An 18,076-nucleotide genomic window follows, 5' to 3' on the forward strand; every position below is an offset into this window, starting at 1 on the left:
GCTTGAGGTCAAGAGTTCGAGATCAGCTTGGCCAATGTGGCAAAACCTGGTCTCTACTAAAAATACAAAAATTAGCCATGCGTGGTGGGCGCTTATAATCCGGGCTACTGAGGAGGCTGAGGCAGGAGAATCGCTTGAACCTGGGAGGTGGGGTTTGAAGTGAGTCAAGACTGTGCCACTACACTCCAGCCTGGGCTATAGAGGGACACTATGTCTCAAAAAAAAAGGAGAGGGGAGGGGAAAAATGAGAGAAAAAGAGAGAGAGATAAAAGGAAAGAAGGAAGGAAGGAAGGGAGGGAGGGAAGGAAGAGAAGGAAGGAAAGACAGACAAGACAAGAAAGGGAGGGAGGGAGGGGAAAAGAAAAGAAAGGAAGAAAGAAAGAAAAGAATCGCCCTGTCAGCATAATTATAAAGGAGCCCCCACACTCTTCAAAAAGAAAAACACAGAAAGAGGTGCTCAAGAAACAATGGTCAAACTTCTGCAGGCCTTCCTTCTCTCCCTAAAATTCACACTGATTCTAAAATCCACACAGCAGGGGGCTGGTTAAAGCTGAAGGTTAAAAGTTCCAAATTAAACTGAGCTTTGTGGGCTAGAAGCAAAGATCAGAAATCTCTTTCTCTGCCTCCAGTGGTACTTTATAATAAAGAGAAGAGATTCCAAGGGACCAGGGAGCACCTGTGGCTCTCTACGCCGATGTCACCAGCACCAGAGCTGGGCAGCACACACAGTCTTGAAGTGAAGGGTGAAGGTCTCCAAAGGGGCTGAGAAGATGGAGAGGCAGGGTCCACCAATACTCCCGGCATGAACCAACGGCACAAAGCATGTGAGCAAATGAAGTGACTAGAACAAACTCCCGCTGGACTCAAGGCCTGAACTGCGTCCTTCATACTCCCATCTCCACATTCTCACCACATCAGGTGACAGCGAGATCATAATTTCCCCTGGAAATTAAAAAGTGCTCGCAGAGGTGGTATAAACAGAGGGCTTCACAGAAGACACCATTCGTCAAGTGGCAGGTTGGAAGCAGGGAGGGGCAGAGAAGGAGGTATCTGTTGGAAGCCATAAAAGAAAAATCTTTCTTAATCAACTTTTAGGCAGAAGCTTTCAACTGTTCTAGAGAAATTTCTCCCAAAGCGATAAATCTTTCATTGATTAATGTCATAAACAATTAAAATGGATTTTTATTGCAGAGAATACCCATGGCAAGAAAACCTTTTAAGCTTTCCCTTAAAACCACAAAGCAGTCAGCTTCAGCACCTTGCCCAAGGCCAAATTCCTCAAATGCCAAACCTCTGACAAGGAGTAGACAAGGAGAGGATGAGCTCACTCCGAGAAAAGGACTGGCAGATCCTCAGCTTCCCAGGATTCTGCCAGCTTCCAGGGCCACTCCAGCAAGAGAAACGGCCGGGTGCCCTGCCTCACCAATGGCTACTAAACCGCTTTAGAAACAAACAGTAAAATCCACTGCTGCGGGTTGGATTCTTCAGAAGCATTTGCTGAGACAAAGTATGGGGTTCAAGATATTTATTAGAAGACTAGCCTTTTAAAGGAAGGAGGAAGAGGAGGCAGGATAAAGCAGAGAAAGCAACCCACCAAAGCCTCATCGGGGTGTCTGGTGTCAAGTGAGCCTTTATACTCCAAACTTGCCTGTCACCAGATGTCTCCAGATGTGAGTCCCCCAGGAATAGCTTGGCCTAGAGTGAGCAGCTCTCGGAAGTGATGAACCCTCATGAAGCGACAGCTAGCAGGAGGCTGTCTGCAGAGTGTACTACCTGCAACTGTCAGCAAGCCCTCTCTGTTAAAGGGAGCTGGTGTGGCATCCCTGCAGTTAGCACATCCACCTGTTCCAAAGACTTAACGTGCCTTTAGAGTTAGATTAAAACTTTAAGTTATGTTACTGGGAATTCACTAATATGAATAAAATACAAACCAATCGGAAATTGTTTTTTTTGAGATGGAGTCTCACTGTCGCCAGGCTGGAGTGCAGTGGCATGATCTCAGCTCACTGCAAACTCTGCCTCCAGAGTTCAAGCGATCCTCCAGCCTCAGCCTCCCAAGTAGCTGGGATTACAGGCGTGTGCCACCACGCCCGGCTAATTTTGTATTTTTAGTAGAGACAGGGTTTCACCATGTTGGTCAGGATGGTCTCGATCTCCTGACCTCATGATCCACCCGCCTCGACCTCCCAAAGTGCTGGGATTACAGGTGCGAGCCACCGCACCCAGCCTACAGGAAATATTTTCATTAGTGGTTAAGATGACAATCATTTTTCAGACTATAGAAAAATGAATTGCAAGAACATTTTGCTCTTCCCATTTACTGAAAATTATAAAGAATGCACACACACACATATCTATGTCACAGAGAACACATATGTGTATCTGTATACAGATGTACATATTTATATCTTTCATTGATTAATGTCATAAACAATTAAATGTACCGGATGGTCTGGATGTTCCCAAAATTGTTCACAGTAATTATCTCTAGGTGCTATGATTTCAGAAAGATTTTGCTTTCATCTTAATATCCTTCAGTACTAATTGCATTTTTTTGGTAGCAAGTTATCTGTCTTTGTAAACAGAAACAAAGGTGTAAGCTTAAAACAAAAGCATCCTTTATCCCCTCTGGAGAACCTCTATATCCCACCCACGAATCCAGCTGAGAACCACCATTACGGAGGAAGGACCCCAGAACTAGACAAAAGTCTTGGATGCAACAGTGAATCACCAGAAGATCAAAGGACAGTGACCGGGTGCCCTGCAGCTCAGTTTCTGGGGCAGGGGGAAGCTAGCCGGTCTCTATGGCCCCTTCCAGCTCAATGTTTTACGGTTCTAAAACAAACGTCAGCCATGTTCCCTCCCCTTTATTTTTTGTAATGAGAACCTAAATGTAATTGACAAATACACAAAACACCCTAAATGTGTAGCTTTGCTATATTAAAAAAAAAAATTGTACTGACAGCTATGAAGTTTGAGCTGTCTACCAGTTACCAAAACCCTTCTGGGGAAACAGCGGTCTCACTGGCACATTTTTGTCATAGAAGCTCCAGAAGCTTATGTCACAAACTGGCCAAACCAAGAGAAATAAGCTCCTTGGCACCTGTGGAGGCCGACAAAGGAAGGCCTCTGGAGAAACAGGGTGGCACTGGCCAGAGAGGGCCCATCACGTCAGATGGCCAACACTTGGTCCTGTGAAATTTTACCCCTAGGGAACTATAAATGCCACATGAACAAAATGAAGTGGCATCCATGTTTATCTGTGCTTGTCCTCAAAGTACTGGGTTCTGGTTGTCATTCTCTGTGATATTTGCATTTTATCCTAGTCTTATAAACACTGGGATCCAAAGAAACTGTGAGCCACAAAGGATAATTTTTCTTGCTTATCCCACAATAAAACTGATTTCATAAAGAGAATTCTTGCCTGGCTACTTCCTTTTTAGGATGGAATCGCCTCTGAACTCCTTGAGAGCAAGGGTCGTCTGTCTCATTCAGTTATGTATGTCTAGTGCCTACCCTAAGACTTGGCACAAAACTGGCATCCAGTAATTATTAAATAAAATGGCCAAATGAATGAATGTATATGCTCCTTGGCTAAATGCAGTGACACTAAGGATATGAGAAAACACTATGCAACACTTGGAAATAAGGCAAAAGGAAGGCAGCATGCCCTTTCGATGCCATACTTGTGTACTGTCTCATAGGTGTCCCCAAGGCTTACCTGATTCTCTAGGAGATGATGTATCTGTGTTTCCACTGACTGTTTACCGTTGGTTACGGTTCAGACTTTATGAAGTTACATGTTAACTTGGAGATTTTTATCCATTACAGATGTATATGATTTCTCTGCCTGGTAGAAATAAGATTCCCAAAGGCTATTGGTTTATTGCCTTATAGGACATAACCAGTTTCCTTTTTTTTTTAGATAGAGTTTCACTTTTGTCACCCAGCACCCAGGATGGAGTGCAATGGCACGATCTAGGCTCACTGCAACCTTCGACTCCTAGGTTCAAGCGATTCTGCCTCAGCCTCCCGAGTAGTTGGGACTACAGGTGCCTGCCACCATGCCCAGCTAATTTTTGCATTTTTAGTAGAGATGGGGTTTTACCATGTCGCTAGGCTGGTCTCAAATCCCTGATCTCAGGTAATCCACCTGCCTTGGCCTCCCAAAGTGCTGGGATTACAGGCATACGCCACTGCGCCCAGCCTAACCAGTTTCATATCTAACCTAGCAATCTTGTTCCAGTATTCTTCAAGGCCTATTCACTACACAGCTCCTCAAATGCTCTTTGAACCAGCTTTAGCTTCCTACTGGTTCCCTCATTGATGGGTTAAATACATCTTTGCTGTGTACTCATTTTATATTTGTATGAGAGTCATATTTAAAACTTTTTTTAAAAATTATGTATTGACAAGAAAAGCATAAGAAAAAAATCTAGTTTGTAACATAGCATGAGAGTAAGACATGTACATAAACATTTATATTTTAGGTTAAAAATGGTAGTGTGGAAGATAGCTATTGATAGCTTCTGAAGTGCAGGGAATTTAAAAATCGGCTTTTAGCTTAGTTTATAACTACGTTTTGTGTTTACTGTCAGGAATATAAATCCTTGACCATACTCTAAAAGAATGGGGAAAAGGAAGCACATTAGAAGGTACCTGGAAACAAGATCCAGTATTGTAGTCATATCTCTGTTACAGTTCAGTGAGATCAGTGACCAAAGACCAGAATTCCAGCCCCAGGAACGCCTTTGTAATACTAGGAGAGTCACTTGTCTCTGAATGCCAGTTTCTAGCTCCAAAGATACATAATTATTAAATAGTTCCCTGATTTGAGGCTTAAATCACCTCCATTCTTGCTTCCTTGAGTCCCCTTGAGAGACATCTCACTGCCAGAAACAGGGGAGTCTTTTATTCATTTTTTAAAAAAAATACGTTATATTAATAGCGGTATTGCTGCCTGAAGGCAACAATCAAATCTGATAAAATCTCACAACGCTCTCAAACTTGGTCTGTTTCTACGTAGGTGAACATGAGTCCAAATCACTTAGATTCACACACACGAAAAGCCATGTCCAAAGTCCTTGGCCTGGGCATACATCAGATGAGACAGACCCTTACCTTTCAAAGTTAGGGTCCAGTGTTCATGCAGCGATGTAAAACTGCATTTTACTGCATTTCCTTCTTTGCTATTGTTTACATTCTAAACCTATCATTCCTAACTTCTCCACCATTCAAACATTGTAAATCATTCTTTAATTTTACACTAATCCCTTCTCCCTTTTAACTCTATGGCAACTGAAATTGAAGTGAACATCAACAGTGCTGGAGACTCGGGTAGGTAGAGGTGCGTGTCTTGCTGTTCCACCCTGATCAACGTCAAACAAAAATTCTGAGGCTGAATGGAGCCTCTTTTTCTCCCGGCACATGCGTACATGTGTACATTTCTCCCCTTTCCACTCCTGCCCTCCTCATGACACCCACCCCAGCACCCTACACATAAGATGAGCCCAGTAAGTATCTGAATACGTGCACAAATCCATGAATCACCCAGATAGAAAAGGACAGACGGTCACTCCTATTCTACAGAGGTAAAATCTGATACAAAAAGATTTAATGTCATGCAGGAGCCAGGAAGCAATTCTTCTGCTACATCTGGCACGATTCAGACCCTTAAAAGATAATTATATATGTTTCTGGAAGATTAGAGATATTTGAGAGTTGAGGTAAGAGCAATAAATATGAGTAAGAGGACAAAAAAGCTGGTTCTGTGAGGGAAATAAAATCATAGTAGCAAGGGTTAGACTAAAGACAGACTTCAAGCTGTCTTCAGATACCGGATGTGACTACATTATAAGCCCAATTTAGTTACTGACAATAAAACATCCACAACTAAGAGATCTTGATATAGACAACCTGCATAAACTGCACATTATTTAAACTCTTGGCAAGATATATTCTATCATTTTTGTCAATGTGGCTTAATTAACAATATTTCTGCTCTCCACTCCCAGGACGTGCACTTTGATTTAAAATCCCAAATCTTCTCTATTGCCAGAAAGAACATCCACAGTGATTGGTTTCAGTTCTCTACTCATGAATAAATATCAGATTTGTGACCTTTATCACACCCTCTAGGCAAGGATTATTATAATGAGAACACTGATCAGTTGCCTCCACATGCACAGCAGGAAAACCCCGAAGTGAGGAAGGCCAGCCTACAGGGAAAGGTAATTAAACACACAACAGTCCTCTAAGAAGCCCCAAGAATCTCCTTCTCAGTCATCTTTAAAAGCACCATTTGTCTCAGATGGCTCTGAAGTAGTGCTGCCTGGTGGTGGGACAGGCACAAATGACAGGGCAACGTGCAGGCTCTCTGAGCAGAAGACAGTTTCAGGACCACAGGCCACAGCAAGCTTGGATTCCGCCACCTCAAATCTTCCTTGGAAGCAGCAGAACTATAAATTCCAATAAAAACAAAAATGACCATGGCCCCATCATTATTAACTGTTTGGAATTTCACCTGAGTCTAATGGGATGAACTGAAGGCTTGTTCAAATTTTGGACAATCCCACACCCGTCACAAATGGCTCTATTTAATTATTTTCCTCATGTCTTTAAACCCCACTAGTTCAATTATATATATAGTTGTTTTTTTTTTGAGATGGAGTCTCACCCTGTCGCCCAGGCTGAAGTGCTGTGGCACGATCTTGGCTCACTGCAACCTCCACCTCCCAGTTCAAGCAATTCTCTGCCTCAGGTTCCCGAGTAGCTGGGATTACAGGCGCCCGCCACAATGCCCAGCTAATTTTTGTATTTTTAGTAGAGACGAGGTTTCACCATCTTGGCCAGGCTGGTCTTGAACTCCTGACCTCGTGATCCACCTGCCTCGGCCTCCCAAAGTGCTGGGATTACAGGCGTAAGCCGTCGCACCTGGCCTATTTTTATAATTTGTTTACAGTCTCAGTTGTTTTGTGATGAGGTGGGAGTATAAATAAAAATCACACTTGCTAACATTCTTGAGTACTTGAGTTTACAAAATATGTTCACATACATTGACCAGTTTTCTTGAGGCATTTCTTTCGTAGTATTTCCAAACATATAACAGAAATAATATCATGAGAACTCATTCATCCATCAGCCACCTTTAGCAAATCTTGATACTTTGCTACATTTCCTTCAGGCTTTTAAATAATAATTATTTTTAAAAAGCTACAGATACATTTATTCCATTCCACTCTCCTGCCATTTAGACAGAGGATTACTATCCTTAGAGTGTGTCACTCTAAAGCACATTTCACACTTTTACCACGTCGCATTCATAAACAATTCACAGTATTGTTTAACATGCAATAAATGGTATCATGTACCAGTCATTCTACGACTTGCTTTTCTATGCCTTTCATTTTTTAATTTTATCTTTGTTGGAAATGCAACTCTAGTTTGTTAATTCCAATTTAATTCAATTTTCACAGTAACTTTTTACCTAAAATAATACAAGAGTAAATATCTTGCCTGATTCTAAGACACAATGACTAATTCAGATTTAGTTCTCACCCAAAAGTCCATGTTCTTCTACTGTAAAACTCTGTTTTCTGAAATTAGAAGACTGGAAATTTTTTTTACAAAGTCTTCATTTAAAAATCCTGTCAAGCTCTAAGTTAAGGAAAGGGAAAAAAAATCCCCACTTTCACCACTGTCCCTCGATTCTTCACTATACAAACAGGGCTACCCATTCATGTCAATCAGATGCTGAACTAAATTCTTTGGTTTCTTTATCCAATCTGGGAAATGTGAATACTGACTAGACATTTGACGATATCAATGGATTTTACTTTTTAAGAGACAAAGTCTTGTTCTGTTGCCCAGGGTGAAGTGCAGTGACCTGACCATAGCTCACTGCAGCCTTGAACTGCTGGGTTCAAGCAATCCTCCTATCTCAGCCTGTGGGACCACAGGAACACACCACCACCCCTAACTATTGTTAACTTTTCTTGAGAAGTGATAGTGGTACGTTCAAAAGGAAAAAGATGTTGCTTAATATTTATAGAGCTTCAATTCTGCAAGATGAAAAGAGCTCTTGAGATTGATTGCACAAAAATGTGAATGTACTTAACACTACTAAACTGCACACTTAAGAAATTGTTAAGATCGTAATTTTATGCTATGTGTATTTTACCACAATATTCAAAAAAGGAAAAAGATATATTTAGGGACAGACTGTATGTCTAGGTTTGATCTAAAGTAATCCATGGTGGGATGGAGGTTACAGATAAAACAAAAATCAGCCTTGAGTTGATAACTATTAAAGATCAATGATAGGTATATGGGGCTTCATTACACTTGTCTCTACTTTTATATGTCTGAAGTTCCAAAATAAAGTTTTAAATAATGGCTTAGCCCAACCAAAAATATTTTCACTTTACTAACAGATTGCTTTGCTTTTAAGTGAAAATAAAAAGCATTCTATTTTTTGAATACTAACAGCTCTGAGACCTGCTTTAACTTTTGCAGTTCTGGAACGAACACTGCTTCTCAAACTTGAATGTGTATTTGAATCACCTTGGGACCTTGTGGAAACGCAGTTTCTCTTCACTGAGGTTTGCGTGAGGCCTGAAACGCTGCACTTCAGACAAGCTCCCAGGTGCTGGTGCTGGTTGACTAGGTCCGATACTGAAGAGCAAGGCAAAAGGACACCCAACACTATAAGCATTTGCAAAGGGAGAATCCAGCAATGCTTTATTTAAATCGCCTGTCTGTGGGCTAGAAGGGCATGGACACTGCTCCTCCGTTCTGGGAAAAAGTCTCCCGGCTGCTTTGCACCCCAGCACCAGGCGTCACTATTCACTTAGTGAGAACCACTAATACGGAGGTCATCATACAAAAACATCCTAGCAATCAGCTTTATTTCTTCAGGACAAGCCTTACACATCGAAACTCCTTAAATAGCCATGAAAATCTAATGCCCTGAAAAATTCTGCTCCTCAGTCTATTAAGTAACGACTAAGCCAAAGAAACACACCTAGAGGCCAAAGTGCAGAGGCCCAGGCAAGAGCTGGGAATCATTAACAACCTACAAGAAGGTCAGACGCAAAATATCTTGGAAACTCTAGTAAATTCCATTAAATGAAGACATAACATTCATTTAAGCATGCATGCTCCTAAGCAACCATCCACATCTTGGAAGAATCAAAAAAAAAAAAAAAAGAATTTCTACCCATAGAAAATCTTATCGGCAAAATACAGTTATTTCCTCTAATGTTTTATGGTTGTCAGGTTGACTTAACCAAAGTCTTCTGTCCTCAGAGAAATGCTCTATTATCTGCTAGACTATGAATGCCCAGAGGACAGGGATTATCACTGACAGTTCTTAAGCTCTTACCATATGATCATACAGCTCCCATTTACTGTGCTTCTGAGGTGAGCATGAAGCATTTATATGACCTATTTCACCTAAAATACCTGTCACTAAGATATTTTATTGAGTCTTTACTCACTAAATCCTTCCCCTCTTCACAAGTACTTTTCCTAAAATGTTAATTCGTAGCTTCTTTCAGCATAATCATGTAAACAAAAAGGTGCTGGCCTGGCGCAGTGGCTCACACCTGTAATCCCAGCACTTTAGGAGGCCGAGGCAGGTGGATCACGAGGTCAGGAGATCGAGACCATCCTGGCCAACATGGTGAAACCCCATCTCTACTAAAGTACAAAAATTAGCCAGGCATGGTGGCAGGTACCTGTAGTCCCAGCTACTTAGGAGGCAGAGGCAGGAGAATCACTTGAACCTGAGCGGCAGGGGTTGCAGTGAGCCGAGATCACTCCAGCCTGGGTGACAGAGTGAGACTCCATCTTGGAAAAAAAAAAAAAAGAGAGAGAGAGAGAATGCTACCCTCTTTGACCTATGAACTCCAGGCCCAAGCTATCTAGAGTCTAAGGGACTCTACCATCTCTACCAGCTCAAATCATGCCCCTTGTGGTTCACATCAGCATGACAGGGAGCCAGCCACTGGGAAGGGCATGGAAATGAACCCACACAAGTCCCTGCCTTCAGCAAGCACGCAATCTAGTGGAAAGGTCACCAGGCAGAAAAATTAAAATCTATTTATGATTTATTCAACAAACAGATCCACACACATATATACTTAGTTCAGGCAGACAGAAAAAATCCTTCTGACAAAAGGGTTAAGGAGTTCTCTATTGAGATGGTTTTGGGGCTGGACCTTCAAAGACAAGTACTTAAAACACATAAAAGAGAAAAAATGAACTGAGACACTGAAGCATGTGAGAACAGACTAGTGAGTAGCTTGGAATGGCTGGAATGCACAGACCCAGACAGCAGGAGCTCCTGGGAGAAAAGAATTCAATGGGCTGGTTATTACAGGAAGTGGTTTGCTGCTGAAGCTCTAACTTTGCAATTAATACTTAATTTTTACTTGATAGTGTTATTCTTTTTAAAAAGTCTCATTGTACCTAGTTCCAGCAGCATTTCCTTGAGGCTGCATCCCTGTCGGGAAATTACAAGACTATTGCCCAGGACAGGTCCTAGCTCTCCTGGCCCTAGAGTTTATCACAGGAAGATTTTTTTTTTTTTAAATGTACAAATACAATTTCAAGAGGCTTGTTCCAGGGTGACTCTCAAGCCCAAGCCAAAATACCTAACAAAGAAGAAAAATCCATGTATACAGAGTATAAAGATGTGAGAAGTGTTTTGTGAATTATTTGCAAAGCGTGCAACATAACAATAAAACATGATAACTCCTGTCATTCCTAGGATTAAACTCAGTCCAATGACCTCCAATAATCCCACCTACTCAGGAGGCTGAGGCAGGAGAATCGCTTGAACCTGGGAGGCAGAGGTTGCAGTGAGCAGAGATTGTGCCACTGCACTCCAGCCTGGGTGGCAGAGCAAGACTCCATCTCAGGAAAAAAAAAAAAAAAAAAAAAGAAAGAAAAGAATTAAGGTCCTGAACACCCACATCCAGAGTCAACACTTAGTTTAACAAAATAAAATAATAGAAATGTTGCTTAGTCAGTCAGGAAAAAAAAAAATCCAAGGTAGACATCAGAAATGACTTCACCACGAAGGACAGATTTCAGAAATAAGAAATGTCTAATGCCATTTCTGAAACTACAGCTAGTCAGAAAAAAACAATTCTTTTTACTTTTATTTATTCCCAGAATAATAGAAACAAGAACCAAGAGCAACCTTTTCTTGACATCTTTCTGGTGTTTCTGGAAAAATATCTCCTTGAAATAAACAGTGGAGCATGTTCCTCTTCCCTCACAGAATAGGTATGTAGGATCAGTTTTAGTATATAATACTAGTTAATAGTAATATGCAAACAAAAATTCTCATCATTGTGTAGATGATCTATTTGCACACATCACAGATGTCAGGGGCAATTCCCAACATAAATAAAAAGACTAAGAAGATTTTTTCCTGGTGTTTTCAATGCTATATACTTAGAGAAATCATAATTTGAGCAAATCTTGGAAACTCAAGACACCAAATAAATAGAGCTTATTCTTGTCCTTTAAAGAAAGCCTGGGTTTTAGAAGGGGGCAGACTTAGCTTTCAATGTCTGATGAAGTATCATGACAAAAGGTAAACCTGAACTTCCTGCAGGATAACTTTTTAGGTATAGAAAATGTGTGACACAATCTGTTCTGTAAGCAATGATTACAGAAAAAAACCCCTACCTATAAAGTTAACAGTTGGCATACCATGCCACTGCTGACTGCACAGGTACAAACTCAGAAATTCTGAAAGCCATGAAGCCAAGTGATTGTGCTTTGAAACAAGCATATTTCAGCAAAAATGATATATGCTGTAAGGGTATGGCATTTCGTCATAATGATCATCCTCACATCCTCCACGGCAGGGAGTTATTGATATAAGATGTACATTCTTCTCAGGAGTCCCTAAATACTACATCCAAGCAGAGAAATGGGGAGAGAAAGAAAGAATGATGATTTTAAATACTACAATAAAAACTCAGTTTATCTTGAGTGGGGGAAAAATGATGGCAACATCTCCTACCCAAGTCTAAAGTTGTATTTTTAGAGGTCATTTTCATCATTTCTTAATAGCTTATCTCAAAGAAAAGGAATACCACTCAGAGGAAGACTTACTTAAATTATAAAACGCACATCATCTTTTGACTTGTACAAAGTTCTTAAAGAAGTTTTCCAGTCAAATTAATTGGGTGAGTCATTTTAGCTCAAACAGGTAGGTGTATTATGCAAGTTTTCATGAGAAACCATAAATCCAGATTTGTATGTGGTCACCTGAATTTTTATAGACATTGCCATCTAATTCAATCATGTATCTGTAATACACTGAAGGCCAAAACAAGACAAGGCTGCAAGCCAAATTCAGGCTGCAGGCAGCCGATTCATAACATCTGGATTAGAATAATTAATGTAATAGAATGAGAGCAAGAAAAACATCATAAGAGGCACTGACATTTGCTGTTTCCAAGGCAGTAAGAGAAAGGCAAAAGGGAGGTATTTGGAAATCCACTGCAAGAGAAGAGAGATGACAGGAGTCCTCCAACTGCGTAACACTTTCAAGGGCTTCCCTTGCAGGCTTAGTGTGACACCAAATGAGGTTCTAGATGACATTGTTTAACATGATGCCTGGCACCTAGCAAACAGCCAATACATGTTAATGCTTTTATTACCGCTATTAAGATAGGAAAAGCTCAAACGGGTCTGCCGCACTAGCTGCATGACCTTTGGTAAGCTACTTAACATTTCTACCTCAGTTTTCTCATCTGTAAAATGTGTCAGCACAGATCAAGCTTCAATAAACGTCAGCTGTTATTACTGGTATGGAGGTGACGGGAAAAGCCCTTCCCAAAAATGTGATCAATGAGAAAAGAAAAACTCTAAAATCGGTGAACGCGAGGCAAAGCTTTAACAAGTTGTGTTAAAGGGTTAATTTGATGTCAGGCATCTTATTTAACCTACCTGCACTTTAACTGCTTGGATTGTAGAATGGAGGAAAGCCAACCCATTTACTTCATAGAGTAAAATAATCTTGTACATTCTCTTGTACAAACAATTATTAACCCAGATATTAAATATAACACTTCTATTCCACGAAACACACCCATGAAGACCACCCAGAAATTCAGGTGGCACTGGCAGCTCCTTTTGCCCACAGTTTAGGAACTGCGCTGAGTAACCACCCCCAGCGCCACCTGTGTCGTAGGGTCCATCTTCAGCTCCCAAGGTGCTTTCACACCCAACAGGCTCACTGGTCCCCACGTCCAGTGACTGGGAGTTCAGATGATTTTTGTTCCCATTTTGCAGATGAGGATTTAGAAACCAGGTCCTTGAATTCCTAACTCAAAGCGCACCCAGGTATCACCTTGCCTGCACAGAAATGCTACAGAGAAAGCCTCAGAAAAAAAGGCTTAATTTTGGAATCTGCTAAACTTCAGTCATTTTTTTTTTTTTTTGAGATGGAGTCTTGCTGTTGATGCCCAGGCTGGAGTGCAGTGGCACGATCTCGGCTCAGTGCAATCTCCGACTCCCAGGTTCAAGAGATTCTCCTGCCTCAGCCTCTCAAGTAGCTGGGATTATAGGCACCTGCCACCACAGCCAGCTAGTTTTTGAATTTGTAGAGACAGGGTTTCACCATGTTGGCCAGGCTGGTCTCAAACTCCTGACTTCAGGTGATCTGCCCACCTCGGCCTCCCAAAGTGCTAGGATTACAGGTGTGAGCCACGGCGCCCAGCCATAATCACTGCTTATTAATATAGCTGGTATGAGCAGACTCAGGGCTAATATTATAGCAACTGAAAAGCAGAACGTAGCTCTATAATTACCCTAATGTTTCTAATAGAGTTACACAAAGGGCATAGAATTATATACAAAGCGGGGAAAATTGTATTAGACACCCCTGAATCTTTGAAATTGTATTACCTTGAACCTTGGCAAATGAGCAGTAAGTATTTAAAGAAGATTAAGACAAATTTCCCTTTTGGTTGTCCTACTTAATTTGCACGACAATATTTGGCTTCCACAGTCAATGTAAACTGCTCAGGGCCTTCTCTGTGCCTTCCAAGGCGCAGTTACATTTAGCCCAGCCAGCGGCCCAGAGCTTTCACACCACCAAGGCAGCCGGGGCCAATGACCAACCTCCCAACACAGGCCAAAGGGCCCCTGGAGTTTAATGAGTCACCCTTCCGAGAGCCACAGGCAGGGATGTGGGCTTCCCCATGTGTCAAGTGACATGACGTCTTTACTTCTTCGAATGAGAACAGAAACTACTCTCCAAACATTTCCTTGAAATATAAATCACTGCTCTCAAACCGACCACCACTGCAAATCTCTGCATCTAACCCATCATTTCAAAAGCATATGACACAGGTTTTGTTATCAGTAAGAGATGACTCTACTTATGGAATCCTAAAATCACAGACTAGAAAGGGAAGCCTAATTTCCTCATTTTTATACTTGGGGAAAGTAAAGGCAATAGAGGGGAAGTGACTGACTGAAGATGACACAGTAAGTGACAGAAGAAGGCTGCCAACACCCCTTGATTGTATGGGAAAACGTTGCATTTCCTGAAGCAGCTGGGAAACAGCCTTAACAATTCTTAGCACTTAGCCTCAGCTGGGCCTCACTGCCATTTCTCAGGGTCCAGTCCTGGCATTCCTCCATATCCAAACACTTTTCTCTCTTTCAAAACCAGTGCGTGATTTCCACCCCCCACATCTTTAAAGAGCCACTCTTGGCTGGGAGGTGGCTCATGTCCACAATCTCAGCACTTTGGGAGCCTACAATGGGAGAATCACTTGAGGTCAGGAGTTTGAAACAGTCTGGGCAACATAGGGAAACCCTGTCTCTACTTCATATTTAAAAATTAGTTGGGTATGGTGACAGAGTGAGATTCCGTCTCAAAAAACAAACAAACAAAAATCAGCGGGTATAGGCTGGGTGCAGTGGCTCATGCCTGTAATCCCAGCACTGTGGGAGGCTGAGGTGGGAAGATCACGAGGTCGGGAGTTCAAGACCAGCCTGACCAACATGGTGAAACACCGTCTCTACTGAAAATACAAAATTAGCTGGTGTGGTGGCCCATGCCTGTAATCCCAGCTACTCGGGGGGCTGAGGCAGGAGAACTGCCTGAACTCAGCAGGCAGAGGTTGCAGTGAGCTGAGATTGCACCACTGCACTCCAGCTTGGGCAAGAGAGCAAGACGTGTCTCAGAAGAAAAAAAAATGAGCTAGAAATACCGGTCTGTGGCTGTAGTCCAAGCTCCTCCGGAGGCTGAGGCAAGAGGATTGTTTGAGCCCCAGAGTTGGAGGCTGCAGTGAACTATGATTGTGCCACAGCACTCCAACCTAGGCAACAGAGCAAGACTCTGTCTCAAAAAAAACAATAATAAACAGCCACCCTCCTTTCCCCATTCTGTTCCCTATTCAAGCTCTTCTCTCCCCAGTGAATTTTTGTTGTTTTCGTTTTGTTTTTGAGACAGAGTCTCGCTCTGTCACCCAGGCTGGAGTGCAGTGGCATGATGTGGACTCATGACCTCCGCCTCCTGGGTTCAAGCCATTCTCCTGCCTCAGCCTCACGAGTAGCTGGGATCACAGAAGCCCACCACCACACCTGGATAATTTTTTTGTATTTTTAGTAGAGATGGGGTTTCGCCATGTTGGGCAGGCTGGTTTCGAACTCCTAACCTCAAGTGATCCACCCACCTCAGCCTCCCAAACTGTTAGGATTACAGGCATGAGCCACCACACCTGGACTCTAACAGATTTTTGATTAGAACATGGTTTCTGCAGCTTTTTGCTCAATCCTGTACTGGGCTTCCCTTGAAGACAAGCACAGGGACTATCATCACCTGAGAGGTCTTAACCTCTTATTTTAATAAGGAGGCAACAGGTAACTGGAGAAACAAACCTGAGAACACTTAAAAGCTGACAGTCTGGAGGGGCGCGGGGGCTCACACCTGTAATCCCAGCACTTTGGGAGGCCGCGGCCAGTGGATCACGACGTCAGGAGATCAAGACCAGCTGGCCAACATGGTGAAACCCTATCTCTACTAAAAATACAAAAATTAGCAAGGCATGGTGGCACATGCCTGTAATCCCAGCTACTCAGGAGGCTGAGGCAGGAAAATCACTTGAACCAGAGAGTTAGAGGTTGCAGTAAGCCTAGATTGCACCACTGCACTCCAGCCTGGTGACAGAGGGAGAGACTCCCTCTCAAAAAAAAAAAAAGCTGCCAGTCTTATAAACATTTGCCCATGTCCATAATATATAGTGTAACTGTTTTCTGAGAAAGCAATTGGAGTTTCCACTTTATTGCTCAAACTAGAGATGAATCTCCACCCGTCCACTTCCTTTTTAGTTTCGTGCTCTTGTTGCCCAGGCTGGAGTGCAATGGTGCAATCTCGGCTCATTGCAACCTCCACCTCCTGGGTTCAAGCGATTCTTCTGCCTCAGCCTCCCTAGTGCTGGGATTACAAGCATGCACCACCATGCCCAGCAAATTTTGTATTTTTAGTAGAGAGAGGGTTTCTCCATGTCAGTCAGGCTGGTCTCAAACTCCCAACCTGAGGTGCTTCGCCCATCTTGGCCTCCCAAAGTGCTGGGATTACAGGCGTGAACCACCATGCCTGGCCCCTCCATTCTTTAAGAACCCTTTTGCTGCTTCCCATCCCATTCCTCCATCTCTCACCTGAGTAACAGGTGCTTGCGTTCTAAGCAGGGGTGCGTCAATTTCACGAAGCAGCTCTACCTCAAGGGATACCTCCCGCTTTAGGCTGTTTCTCCCCTAATCACAACATGAAAAGATTGATGAGAAAGACAAACACTGATGAAGAAATCTCTTCTTTGACATCTCGGAGCACATCCCAAGCTCTTCTCAGCCTAAGAGGGTTCTCTGGGTATCAAACTCATCATCAACTCTTTTTTCACCACCTCTCTCCACCTAACCAGCCATCCTGCACAGAAGCAGGAAACCTGTGGCCTGGGTTGGGGTTGGGGACCTGCTAGGGAATCACTCCATGGCTCCTGCTTCTCAAGGAGCCTGAAAGAGCAGAAGTCTTTCCCTAATGCCATTACTTCTGGTCCAGCGCTCACCTTCATTTCACCAGCAGATGCCCAACCCACATCACCACCTTAACCCTCAAGAGGATTAGGGGAAGGTTAAATCTCATATGCAGACTTCCAAGTGGGAGTTCCATACTCTCCCACACCCAGACACACTCCCCAGTCATCTCCAAATCAGGTCTCCCTCAATTATCTCTCTTCTGTTCTAAGTAAAAATTACTAATATCAGCATCAGTTTGAAACCTCAGCTTTATTTCAATCTATTTCAATCACTTTCATCCAGTCAGGCAAGAGACCCTCAATCAATGCAGCCAATGACTGTGGAGAGGCAGAGACTCTGTTCTGCTTCTGAAGGCTCCTTGGGCTTGGTTTACAGAGTGGATGGAATAAGCACCCTGCTCGGCCAACTGCAGACTTATTAAAACATCCAGAAAACTATTAAAAAAAAAAAAAAAAAAAAGGAAATTTCATTTAGTTTCCTGGAAAATCTAGCTTTTGTTTATTTATAAGACATTTTTTAAAATCACTAGGAACTTCATTCTACCTACTCAAGTTATATTTTGTTTTTTTGGTTTTTGGGGTTTTTTTGCTTTGTTTTTGTTTTTGAGACCAGGTCTCACTGTACTGTCCTGGCTGGAGTTCAATGACACGATCCTGGCTCCCTGCAACCTCCCCCTCCCAGGCTCAAGCAATCCTCCCACTTCAGCCTCCCAAGTAGCTGGGACTACAGATGCACATCACCTTGCCTGGCCTAAGAAACTGTTGAGTCAAAATCTTTGTACAAAGAATCACACTAGACCTTTATTCAGACAACTTTATGCTACTTCTCTGTCCACCGGCAACACACCAATCCTATTTGAGAGAGGAAAATAAAAGGATTTTCTGCAAAAATATGGAAGGGAAGGGCAGTTTTATGTACTCTGCTGCTCCTTTAACAGACAACACATGTACTAAGTTAATCCTTAAAACCACCCTATGAAGTTGGCATTCATTTTCTACAAAAA

The 18,076-nt window shown here is 42.4% G+C and overlaps 1 protein-coding gene across 1 annotated transcript in view; it reads right to left on the reverse strand.

Annotated features, from left to right (window-relative positions):
* The window catches only part of MB21D2 (Mab-21 domain containing 2), a 122,603-nt gene that overhangs the window by 81,374 nt on the left and 23,153 nt on the right, over positions 1-18,076 (reverse strand). The window lies entirely within an intron of this gene.

This window comes from Aotus nancymaae, unplaced genomic scaffold (assembly GCF_030222135.1).
Source record: "Aotus nancymaae isolate 86718 unplaced genomic scaffold, 86718_ANA_hifiasm-v0.15.2.pri h1tg000067l, whole genome shotgun sequence".
Lineage (NCBI taxonomy): Eukaryota > Metazoa > Chordata > Mammalia > Primates > Aotidae > Aotus > Aotus nancymaae.